Here is a 12,876-nt window from a genome sequence, read left to right as displayed (position 1 = left end):
CCCCCCCAGCCCCCATCACCCTGTTTCTCTCCCCTGCTCCACCCACTCCGTCTGCCCGTCACCCACACGCCCCTCCCCCTGGCTCCCCTCCCCCACTGTTCCCATCTGCCCTCCCCACCTCCCTTATTTGGTTCCACCTATCAGATCCCACCATCTGCAGCCCTTTATCGCCTCCACCTATCACCCTCCAGCTTCTGTCACTACCTCCACTCTCCCCTCCTCCATCTGCCCTCCCCCTCTCTCCTGGATCCACCTATCACCTGCCAGGTCTTGCTCCACCCCTTTCCCTCCACCTCTTTATACTGACCATCTGCCCTCCGTCCTTCAACTCAGGTGAAGGGTCTCGACCCGAAACGTCGACTGTCCACTTCCCTCCGCAGATGCTGCCTGACCCATGGAGTTCCTCCAGCATCTTGTTTTTTAATCAAACTATAACTGACATCAAAATAAACATTGAGACAAGTGGACAAAGTTTTGTCAAAGATAGGGTATTAAAAGAAGCTGGTGAAAAGAGTCAGAGTGTTTCAGGAAAGTTGTTCCAGTGTTTGGGACTTCGATGGATAAGACACAGTGCTGACAACAGGGTGAAAGGACACGGAGGCCAGAACTGAGGCAGGCTTTTAAGGAACGTTGCAGGGTTAGAGAGGGGCAGGTCCTTGGAGGGACTTGAGCACAGGGACCAGAAGCTGGGATAGCCGGGAGCTGTTGCTGGAATTCTGGCTGAGCTGGAATCCATGGAGGGTGGAAGGGTGAAGGTCAGACCAGGAGAGCATCGGAATTGTCCCTTGCTGGGACACACTGGCTCTTCATCCTCTTCCCAGGTCGACTGCACCAGCACGATACAGCCGGCCCTCCACCCCGGCTGGGATCAGACTTTGCAGTGCGGAGCACGGAACAGTCCTGCTACTGGCAGCTCAGTTGAACAATGCAAAGTCAAAGTCGAGTTTATTGTCATGTGCACAAGAACATGGGCCAAGTCCAATACTCTCTGCAGCTTCTTACATTCCTGTGCATTCAATTTGCCGTACCAGACCATGATGCAACCAGTCGGGATACTTTCAACAGCACATCTGTAGAGATTTGTTAGAGCCTTAGGGTTTCTGATGCTGTGCTTTTAAAACCCTCAAGTTTGGACCCCTCCCTGGTCTCCTTTCCACTCCCTACCCCTACAGATGCCTCACGTCTCTCTGTTCTCTATGATTACAATTTCTTGGCTCCTCTCATTTCCCTCCCTCTCAGTTGGCTGCGCCTTGAGCACCGTGCCCAAGGATGAAATGTCTAGAGTTTAGTAAGTTCAAGAAATCCCAAGGTCTGTCTCCCTGTGTGCCTGACTCCCTGTGTGTCTGACTCCCTGTGTGTGTCTCTCCTGTGTGTCTCTCTCCCCGTGTGTCTGTCTCCCCGTGTGTCTCTCTCCCTGTGTTTAAGCAAGGTTTTTTACTCAGTGGAATTGCTGCTTCACCTGATACACAAACACTTCCAACGAAGCACTGCATCAATCAGCAAGGGACTGTCGGGGTTATGCTGGTGCACTTCTGGCTTTCTCTGTCACGGTCTGAGGAAGAGGAAGTGGCTGTCTGGACCAGACGTATTAAAAGAATGCTTTGATAGCAATATTACTGCAACTTGGGAAAACACACAGATATCAAACCAGATTGGGGCAGTGGGTCAGTGGGGGTTGGAGATGAAGTTTGTCCATACCTCCTCGACTGAGAAAGATAAATCACGTTGATGCAATTGCTTGTGGCCTTATTCAGCTTCTGACCTCCGCTTTGTTAGAACAATTTACATGAATGCATTGAAAAAGGGCGTTCTAAAACGAACATTCACGGACTATTGTCGCTAATAATTGTTCCTCTCCAAAGAAATAACACAGTAGTTTAAAAATAAACACTATGGTTTAAAAAGTACTTTGAAAGTATTTCCTTTCCTTCTCCTTTGAAGACCTGAAAGGGCCTCTCCCTCTCAAATCACCAGCTCAGACTGCTGTGGAACTGTGCAGTGGAAAATATTGGCCCGTGAAGCTGATTATGTTGATCTCCTATGTCACTGGGTTCAAGCTAAAACCATTCAGGAAAAATAGTCCACCCACCTCATTCTTATGTAGTCAGTTGTTTTGTTGATTCAGTGATAAGCACTGGGATATTGAACAGTGTTGAAATTCAAGAGCTTGTGCTGCAGCTGAGACCTTAATGATTAATTCACACCCTCATCACCCAGTTTCTATCAAGTGAGTGATGTTGGGGAACCACAGAGTCATACAGCACAGAAACAGGCCCTTTGGCCCAACCAGTCCGTGTTGACCAAGATTTCCATCTAAACTAGTCCTACCTGTCCACGTTTGATCCATATCCTATCCGTGTACCTGTCCAAGTGCTTTTTAAATGTTAATGTACCTGCCTCAATCGCTTCCTCTGGCAGCTCGTTCCATAATACGGACCATCCTCAGGGTCTTATTAAATCTCTCCCCTCTCACCTTAAACCTGTGCCCTCTAGTTCTTGATTCCCCAACCCTGGGAAAAAGACCGTGCGCATTCACCCTATTGATATCCCCCATGATTTCATACACATCTATAAGATCACCCCTCAGTCTCCTGCACTCCAGTGAATAAAGTCCTAATCTGCTCAAACTCTCTCTATATCTCGGTACCTTGAGTCCTGGTAACATTCTCATAATTCTTTTCTGCGCTCCTTCCAGCTTAAAGACATCTTTCCTACAGTAGGGTGACCAAAGCTGAACACATTACTCCAAATGCAGCCTCACCATTGTCTTGTACAACTGTAGAGTCAAAGTCGAGTTTATTTTCATGTGCACAAGTGCAATGGAAAACTTACTTGCAGCAGCATCACAGGCACATAGCATCAAATACACAATAACTATGCACGATGAGAAGGAAGACTTATCACTATTTTTCTAGCTTGACAACCTAAGGGTCCCAAGCATTCCTCAATTAGGCACTTCTCTGCAATCTCCTCTTCTGGCCTCTTGTGCATCGCCATTCCTAATTGGTTCCACCGGTGGCAGCTGTACCTTCAGCTACCTAGGGCTCAGTTTCTGTAATACACTCCCTAAACCTCATCATAGAACATAGAACACTACAGCACAGTACAGGCCCTTCAGCCCATGATGTTGTGCCAACATTTTATCCTGCTCTAATATCTATCTAACCCTTCCCTCCCACATAACCCTCCATTTCTCTATCATTCCTGTGTCTATCTAAGAGTCTCTTAAATGTCCCTAATGTATCTGCCTCCACCACCTCTGCCAGCAGTGTGTTCCACACACCCACCACTCTCTCTGTAAAAAAACTTCTCCCCTATACCTTCCTCCAATCACCTTAAAATTATGCCCCCTTGTGTTAGCCATTTTCACCCTGGGAGAAAGTCTCGATCTATGCCTCTTATCATCTTGTACACCTCTATCAAGTCACCTCTCACCCTCCTTCTCTCCAAAGAGAAAAGCCTTAGCTTGCTGATCCTATCCTCAAGACATGCTCTCCAATCCAGGCAGCATCCTGGTAAATCTCCTCTGCACCCTCTCCAAAGCTTCCACATCCTTCCTATAATGAGGCGACAATTTCTTCTTCCTTTTGACATTCCTCAAAATTTGTCCATTTGGCCGTGCTCTGAATGGCCTCTCCCCATATCTCCTCATTTGACTTGGAGTCAAATTCACTTTAGTAACTTTTCACCCCACCTCCCACCCCCCAGGCAATTTGGACCTTTAACTATGCTGACAGTGCCGTACAAATGCACATTGTTGTTGGAGAGAGAGCTTACAGTGAGATAGAACAGGAAAATCAGTGGGATTAATCAGTCAAAAAGATCCAGAGATCTCTAACAAGGTGAAATGCAGTAGAGACTTCTGTTTCCCCTTGGAGAAATGATTTGAATCTTTTTTGCATATGGTTGAAGAAACACTCATAGGTTGAGTTTGGGATTGGTGAGCTGCCTTACAGCCTTTTCAGAGAAGGGGTTTATCTCAAAGATATCTCCATTGAATCTGTATCAAAGGTAGGATGATGACGTGTCCAATGTTTGGCCTGGGTTACCCCATTCACAGGTAGCAGATGATTTGATTTGCCACTTATGCTTTAGGCAGCTACGTCACCCACGTCCTGTCAGATCCTGTTTAGAGACATCTGTATCCTTTGAGGCTGCTGAAACTCAGGGAGATATGGAAATCATGAAGTCTCTTCAAAGAGACAAAGATGATAGGGATCAAACAGGAAAGCTGAATTAAAACCAAAGACCAGATTGGATGAGGGAGCAGGGACCAGAACCATGAGTTCCTGAGTACCTTCCTGGCTGCACTCATTCTAACATTACGGCTCCCACATTTATTGATTGAAATGTTCTCTGTATCCAAGCATTATTTCTTGGTGTTTATACCCAGTCAGATTCAGTTTGAACCTGGCTTCATCTTGCCCATTAAATGTCAGATTTGTGGAGAACACACACAGTGGACTGGGAGATTGCTGGTCAGTAATCTACCACCAGGTCAATGGGACCAGTCGTGAATTCTCATTGAACAGATACTGACCTGTCACAAAGGTTATGGTCAATGCTAGCTGGTACCCGCTAATGGTGGCTGATGTAGGCAGCTGGTGCAGAGATGGAAATTAAGAATATCTCCAACATGTGGTTGTGGATCAGGAACAGAACATAGAACATGCAGCAACGCCGTGTCCAGTCTATAATGGATAATACATACAGCCACCTTGAATGCAATTGTCTGGTCTCAATGTCTTAGTGCAGTTATAGTGATTGCCCTACAGTTGTACTAGAGAGCGAGAAAGAGGGAGTCAGTGAGAGCAAAGAGAGAGGAGAGTGAAATGGAGCAGGGAGAGAAGGGGAGAGTGGTGGGGGAAAGGCAGGGAGAGAGAGAGGGAGAGGGAGGGAGGGAGAAAGAGAGGAGAAGGAGAGGGTAAGAGAGGGAGGGAAAGAGGGAGAGTGAAATGGAGCAGGGAAAGAAGGGGAGAGTAAAAGAGAGGGAAAGGCAGGGAGAGAGAGAGAGAGGGAAAGCGGGAGAGGGAAATGGAGGGAAATGGTGGGGAGAGATAGGGAGGGAGGATATCACTCTTTGTTTGAGAGAGTGTTTGTAGATCAGTTTGCAATAAGTTATTCCTCTGATGGTCTGCAGGGTGTGTGTCCCCAAAAGTGAATACAATGCACCACATTGTCCCAGGACTCCATCATTATATTAGAAACTGGTGGGAAAAGATACGACCAGTCCCTCACACCTGTCCGCCAACCAATTCATTGGCCTCTCACACTCATAAAAACACCTCCTCATGCACAAACGCCCGTGTCTGGAGCCTGCTGAGCTGAGTTTATGATGTGACTTGGGATGTGTCGAGTGGGAGACGACACCCAGGAAATACAACAAGAGGATCTAACCTGCATGGAATAACCAAATTCCTCCCATAGCACCCCTCGCCCCACAGCCAGCATTACATAATGAAACTTACTGGAGCAGAAACCTAAAATATAAGACGTTGGCTGAGAGGAAGAGTTTATAGTCCTGTTAAATGGCAGTTCTTGTATGGTCTGATTTCTCCACCAAATACCATGCAGCTGAGGAATGTTATTACGAGCAGGGAGCAGCAGTTAAAAGCTAACTATAGATTTTTTGTAATGCTGCAGGCATTCTGTGGAAACCATATAAAAGAGCTGGTGGTGAAAGATTAGCAGACGTCCATTACAAACTCTCCTTTATCACTGTGGCCTGGGAGTGGACCATCTCCCTAAAATAAGGAGATTCAAAAAAGCAAAATTCAACACTCGACCTGTTGTGGGGGCAAGTTACTTCCATTAACGTGGACCTGATGACATAAGGAGTTAAGCAGCTTTTTGGGAAAAAGAGGGAAATGTATTTGGCATCATGACAAAAAGTCTTGCATTTATCCAGCACCTTCCAAGACTTCCAGGTTTCCCAGAGCACCTAACAGCCAATGGAAACATTTGAAGTGCGATTAGTGTTGTATTGTGGGAAAAGCGACAGCCAATTTACGCACAGCAAGCTCCCACAAGCAACAATGTGATAACGACCAGATAATCTGCGTTAGTGATCTTGGTTGAGGGATAAAAATCGTCCCCAGGACACGTAAAGAATACTATTATAAAGAGAAGTCTATTTTAGATTCCTATTTTTTTCAAAAGCAAAAACATTGCAGTTGCCGGAAATTTGAGCAGGATGTGCTGAAATTCTGTGTTCTATATTTCCTTACAACTTTAGCCCATCAAGTCTATGCCACCTCACAGAGTAATCCCACCCCTCCACTGCCTTTTCCATGTAACCCCTCAACTCCCCCCCCCCCCACCAGATTCTACCACTCACCTTCATACTAGGAGCTATTTACAGTGGCCAATTGACCTACTAACTTACGTGTCTCTGGGATGTGGGTGGAAACCAGAGCTCCTGGAGGAAACCCACACAGTCACCGGGAGAACGTGCAAGCTCCACATAGACAGCACTGGAGGTCAGGATCGAACCCAGGTCACTGGAGCTGTGAGGCAGCACCACAGTGTACCCCAATTCTCAGGTGGTCAGACAGTATCTGTGGAGAGGCAATTTATGTTTCAGGAAATGAGCTTTATTCAGAGATAGTTTTAATGAAAGGTCATTGACCTGAAACATTGAATCTCTCTCCACAGATGCTGCCTGACCTGTTGTGTAATTACGGCATGTTTTGTTTAATCTGTGGCTTCTGTAACAAGTTGCACAATTTTGCTGAACTTCATAAAATGTTTAGGTCAAAATGAAACCTTTTGTAAAGTGATGTAAGAATGGAACTAGGTATTAAATTTAATGGAACTATATGAAACTCGATAACACAGAAACAGGCCATTCAGCCCAGCTGGTCCATATAGTGACTCACCCAGAACTCTACTCACTCTTATTCATCTCAATCTAACAGTGTTTCCTTACATTAAGTGCTCGCTGGTAGTTATGCCTTTAGATTGATTCCAGGATGACAGGCCTGACACTTTAAGAGAGATTAGATCAACTAAACCAATATTCAGTGGAGCTTAGAAGACGGAGACGGGATCTCACTGAAATCTATAAAATTCCATTAAGACTAGACATTATTGGGAGGGTGTTCCTGATAATGGGAGATTCCAGAACCATGGATCACAGCCTCAAGATAGACTATGTCAGTCAGAGTTGGGATCAGGAGAAATATCTTCCCCAGACATTGGTGAACGTGTGGAATCTTCTCCCACAGAAGGCAATGGAGACCAATTCATTAAATGTATTCAAGGAGGAGGGAGATATATTTCTTCATTCCAAAGGGACCATGGAATATTGGGAGAAAAGTACGAAAGTGGATGATCAGCCAAATAATGGGCCAAATGGCCTACCCCTCTCCTATTTTCCATGTTTCTACACTTTCATCCCCTTGTCACTGAAACTGAAAGTTATGGGTTCAAGTCTCACTATGGAAACTCAAGCAAGTATCCAGGCTGAATCTTCTGCGCAGTACTGAGGGATTGCGGGGTGGGTATAAAAGATTCAAGAGGAGGAGGGTCTCCCCAGTACCCAGTGAAAGATTTTCCCTCCGTCATTGTCAATAACACAAAGTATCTGGTCATTATCACGTTCTCTTGATGGGAGCTTGCTGTGCACAATATGGCTGCCACAGTTCCTACATTACAGCACTTCAAATGTACTTCACCAGCTGTAAGTTGCTGAAGTTCTGGAGATGCAGGAGAAACACACGCCTTTCCTTCTGTCCCGTGTACTTACCCACCTTCCGGTGGAGGCATCCTGACCATTCACACAAAGGACGGATTTGGGGCTCTTTGAGCATTTCCTTCTTGTTCAACAACCAATGAAAGGGAAGAGAATTTCCAGTGGGGCAAAGGGACATTAGTACATCCATTGAAGTGGTACTGATTGGTTGACCAACTAACCCATTAGTCTGCTTCCCTTGGGAACTGCATTGTCTCGCCTTCATAATTGGTAACAACTTCTGGACGTTGGCTAGTAAAACTCCATTGTATTTTGTTGGATTTGCAATTCCTTCCAATAAGCACTGTTCTTTTGCAAAGCCAAGCTCCGGCACCATTCCACTGAAAGACTTCCAGCTACCATATGTGTTGGGTTGGAGCTTGCAATCTAAAACACCAACCTAACTGAAGGAAATATGTTCAAGGCTATTGCAGAAATCCAGAGGAGTGAGATTTACTCAAAAGAGGGAGCACAAGTTGTTTGAGCCGAAAGGCCTAGCTCTGCACGGTTTGATTTTCTATTGGAATTCCTTCTCAGTATATGAGTCCATCCCCGGTTACAACTGAGAAAGTTCTTGAACTTCTGCTAACTGTGCAGAGAAGGTAACTCACACTGCAGCTGGGGAGGTAGGTTAGGACTTTGACTCTGCAACAACAGTGGGTGGTCAGGACAATGTGTGACTGAGAGGGCAATCTGCTAGAAGCACTCATCTTCTTGTGCACCCATTGCCCGTGTCCTTCTGGGTGGTAGAGCTTGCAGGTTTGGGAGGGGCTGTCGGAGTAACCTGGATGAATGTCTGCACTAACTCCAGTCACGGGGAGTTCCACTGGTGAGTGGATATTATCTTTCAGGAGGGGATTAAGTTAAATGATATCAAGTCAGGTCGGATTTATTATCATGTGCACAAGTACGGTGAGGTACGAGTTCAATGAAAAACCTGCTTCCTGCAGCATCACAGGCACGTAGGCACAGACAACACACAGAACATAAATTATACAAGACAGTGAAGAGAGAGGGAAAAAAAGACCATGCAAAAAAAAGAAGTTAATGCAAAAAAAAAGACACAGAGACAAGTCCATGGGAGTGCAAGAGGTGGTCCGTAGTGTTCCATTGCTGAGGTAGGGTTAGGATTGTGCAGTTGTGATATGACCTGATGTTTGGTGCATACAATCACATCTAGTAACTCTGTTTGGATTATTTGGTGAAGTGTATTCCCCCCCTGTTAACACCTCTGCTGTAACGAACACTGCTGGACCACCTACACACAGTCCTGCTTCATTTACGGTGAGGGCGTTGTCTCTTGTATGTCTGGCACCTTGGGTGTCCCCGTGAGCTGTGGTCGTAACTGCGGCACCAGCGGGCCACACAAATGGGATCTGCTTGGCAGCTGTGCCCCATCACCGGGAGAGACTGGATCAAACCACTTTGTGAAGTTCACAGTACACATGAAATCAGAAAAAGGTCCCACAAACCACACAAAGTCCATAGTCTCCCAGATGTTAGTTCTAAAAGAAATCACGGTTCTTAAGCTATGATGAGATAAGTGTGTTTGTAATGATGCCTTTTATACTCAGCTGACGCACTTCTCTATCTTTAGGTTCTGACCCTCCCAAGATCCGGACATGAAACAAACCAGAGCCCTTCCCTGATGCACAAGGCACTCTGAGCACCAGTGTATGGGGCTCACCCAGCCTCAACTCTGTACCTTCCTCAATCTGGATGTCCCATCTCAAAATCAGTTTCAGCTCAGCTGGGTTTTAGCTTCAGTCACAAGGTGACAAACAAATAAAATTGCAGATGCTGGAGTCTGAAACAAAGATAGAAGTGGTGGAAGAATTCGACCAATTGAGCAGCATCTGTGAAGAGAACCCAGTTAACGTTTTGGGTCAGGGACCCTTCCTTAGAAAGGGTCTGGGAGAGGATCCTTGACCTGAAACATTGACGGGTTTCTCAGACACAAGGTCATGGGTTCAAGGCCCACTCCAGAACCCTCAGCACTAAGATCTAGACCGCGACTCTGGTGCAGTGCAGAGGGAGAGTGCACTGTGGGAGGCACACTCATCTTCTCTCTCAGGGTGGATGAGACAGATATCATGCCACTGTTTGAAGAAGACCAGAATCTCCGACCTGGCCAGATCATAGAACGTGGAGCACAGAACAGTACAGAGCAGGGACAGGCCCTTCGGCCCACCATGTCTATGCTGACCATGATGCTAATCCCATCTGCCTGCACATGGTCTGTATTCCTCTATTCCCTGCCAGATCATACATCTGCCTCTTAAACATTGCTATTGTATCTGCTTCCGCCACCTCCCCTGGCAGCGTGTTCCAGGTACCTACAACTCCCTGTGAAAGATACATCTTGGTCGTTATCGCACTGGTGTTTGTAGGAGTTCACTTTGTACCAACTGGCTGCTGTGCTTCCTTCATTCTAACAGCGACAAAACAACAAACTTGGTTCAGTGACTGTACAGAACTTTGGGATATCTTCAAAGGGAAAATGAAAGGTGCTATGACAATGCAAATCTTCCTTTTATTTTAATTTTTTTGGCCACTATCGCTCCAGTAAACAACTTGGAATGTTTCACTTCCTTAAAGGTCGTAGGTAAATGCAATTTACAGTTGTTGTTGCTACCTTGCTGTTTGAGGTGAGGATTACCTGAGGTTGGAATATGGTACATCAGGGCCATGGATCTAAACCACTGCTCGCTTCAGAAGTCAAAAGAAAAATCAAAAGTCGAGTTTATTGTCATATGCACTAGTACATGTGTGCACAGTGCAATGAAAAACTTACTTGCAGCAGCATCACAGGCACAGAGCATCATATGAGCAGCATTCACAAGAAAAACATAATTTACACATAACTTATACCCAATTTTTATAAGAAAGAACAAAACAAAATCAAAGTCCATTTTAGTGCAAAGTGATCATAGGGGTCTTAGTGTTGCTAACTGCAGTGATTAGGGTTGTGCCGGTTGGTTCAAGAACCGAATGGTTGAAGGGAAGTAGCTGTTCCTGAACCTGGTGGTGTGGGACTTCAGGCTTCTGTACCTCCTGCCCGATGGGAGCTGTGAGAAGATGGCATGGCCCAGATGGTGGGGATCTTTGGTGATAGATGTTGCCTTCTTGAGATACTACCGATGGTGGGGAGGGATGTGGCCGTGATGAATTGGGCAGAGTCCACTACTCTCTGCAGCTTCTTGCGTTCCTGCGCATTCAAATTGCCGTCCCAGACCATGATGCATCCTTTTGTTTCACTTCTTATATAATGCGCGCACCCAACCCCAATAAAAACATCAGGTGGAACAATGAGAAACAAAGGACTGCAGACGCTGGAATCTAGAAAAAAAAGCAAGATACTGGAGGAACTCAGCAGGTCGGGCAGCATCCATGGAGAAAAACAGACTGTCAACGTTTCTGGTCAGGGTCCTGATCCGAAACATTGACCATCTGTTTTTCTCCACAGATGCTGCCCGAACTGCTGAGTTCCTCCTGCATCTTGTTGCTTTTTTCAGTTGAAACAATGACTTGAATGGGACTTGAACCCACTCTGCCTCTATTTTTGATCACACTGTGGGAACCATTGTACGTAAGTAACGGGAAGCTTAATGAGGCATGATAATACTGAACAGTTTTGTAATGTCTCAGTTCCAGAGTCATTAAAAGTTGTTCCCACTGATATAAAGGGCAATGACATCAGTGGCTGTGCTTAAGTAAGACTTTGCCTGTGTCTGATTGCAGTGTCAGCGAGACTGAGGACTGCCAATCATTGAAGAGGGAAATAAATAGATATAAGTCATCCTTATAGTTTAGAGGAAGTGAAACATTCACTGACCGTCCAACCCCTCCCTGCTTAAAGCATCACTAGACCAGGGGATCATTGTTATAGACCCATAGACGTTATACAGCACAGAAACAGGCCCTTCAGCCCAACCCGTCCATGCCAACCAAGATGCCCGTTTAAGCCAGTCACATTTGCATTTGCACTCCTGGCATCCAACCTCAGAAGAATCCCAGTGCTGCAGCGCCAGAGACCCGAGTTCAATCCTGACCTCCGGTGCTGTCTGTGTGGAGGTTGCACGTTCTCCCTGTGATCGCTTGGGTTTCTTCCCGGTGCTCCAGTTTCCTCCTGCACCCCAAAGACGTGCGAATTGGGAGGTTAATTGGCTGCTGTAAATTGCTCCTCATGTGTAGGTCAGTACAGAATTTGATTGGAATATGTGAAGAATAAAATGGGACTAGTATAGAATTGGAGTAAATGAGCACTTGATGGTCTGCATGTATTGGATGGTTCAGAGGACCTGTTTCTTTGCTGTTTGACTCTGTGACATTCACTGTTAAATGTTGACTCACTTTGTGTCAGAAATAATAAAGGGTAATGAGGATTTGGATCTCACTCCCCCAAAATGCAGTTGAAATAGATAAATTGTTAAGTCAGGGCACCAAGGGAATATGCAGTGAAGAGTCAAGGTATCATCTGCATGCAACAATGGGACAGACTTCCAGGGTCGATGCCTCAAACATGTTACCATCTACAGGCCTGATATAACTGAAAATCAAATGTGAAAAATATGGACAGCAGACAGCCAAGCATTTCTTTGTGCCTTGTTGTAATTAAGTGTTTTCTGGTCAGTGTTGGGGTGAGATATGGAGTAGGTTTAGACCCAACAAAGTACCAGAGCTCCAAATTCACAGGAGAAATCTAAATGGAAATTAATGCAACATTCTCTTACTGCTACCCCAAGCAACCCTCTGGTGCCCAGGTGTTCTGATTAATAGCAACGTCCCACACTGACCGGGAACTCAGTTTGCTGTGTCCAGCCTCAGTACATGGTGCAGGCAGAGAAATGAAGCATCATACGAAGCATTATACAATCATAGAATTGCTGAGGAGGCCAGTTGGGTCCTGGTGGCGAAATCCCATCAGTCCCATCCCCTGCTCTTTCCCAATAGCCTGCAAATTATTCTCCTTCAAATGCCCATCCAATTTCCTCCAAAAAGCCCTGATAATTTCCACCATTCTTAAAGGCAGACACCATCCTTATCCCAGACATGTATAAATGATTTCCCTCACGTTCCCACTGCCTCGGGAAAGCAGCCGACATAATCAAGGACCCCTCCCACCCCGGTCATTCTCGATTTTC

At 45.8% G+C, this 12,876-nt stretch overlaps 1 long non-coding RNA gene across 1 annotated transcript in view; it reads left to right on the top strand.

The window, feature by feature from the left end:
- Nucleotides 1-9,471, top strand: part of LOC127584854 (uncharacterized) — a 76,219-nt gene extending 66,748 nt beyond the window's left edge. Inside the window, exon 4 of the long non-coding RNA XR_007958442.1 lies at nt 9,330-9,471. This is a non-coding gene — a long non-coding RNA (uncharacterized LOC127584854). The remainder of the gene's footprint in view (nt 1-9,329) is intronic.
- The last annotated feature ends 3,405 nt before the right edge of the window (nt 9,472-12,876 follow it).

The sequence above is a fragment of the Pristis pectinata genome, chromosome 31, assembly GCF_009764475.1.
Source record: "Pristis pectinata isolate sPriPec2 chromosome 31, sPriPec2.1.pri, whole genome shotgun sequence".
Lineage (NCBI taxonomy): Eukaryota > Metazoa > Chordata > Chondrichthyes > Rhinopristiformes > Pristidae > Pristis > Pristis pectinata.
The sequence above is the reverse complement of the archived record's forward strand: the minus strand, read 5'-3'. Positions and strand labels throughout refer to the sequence as shown.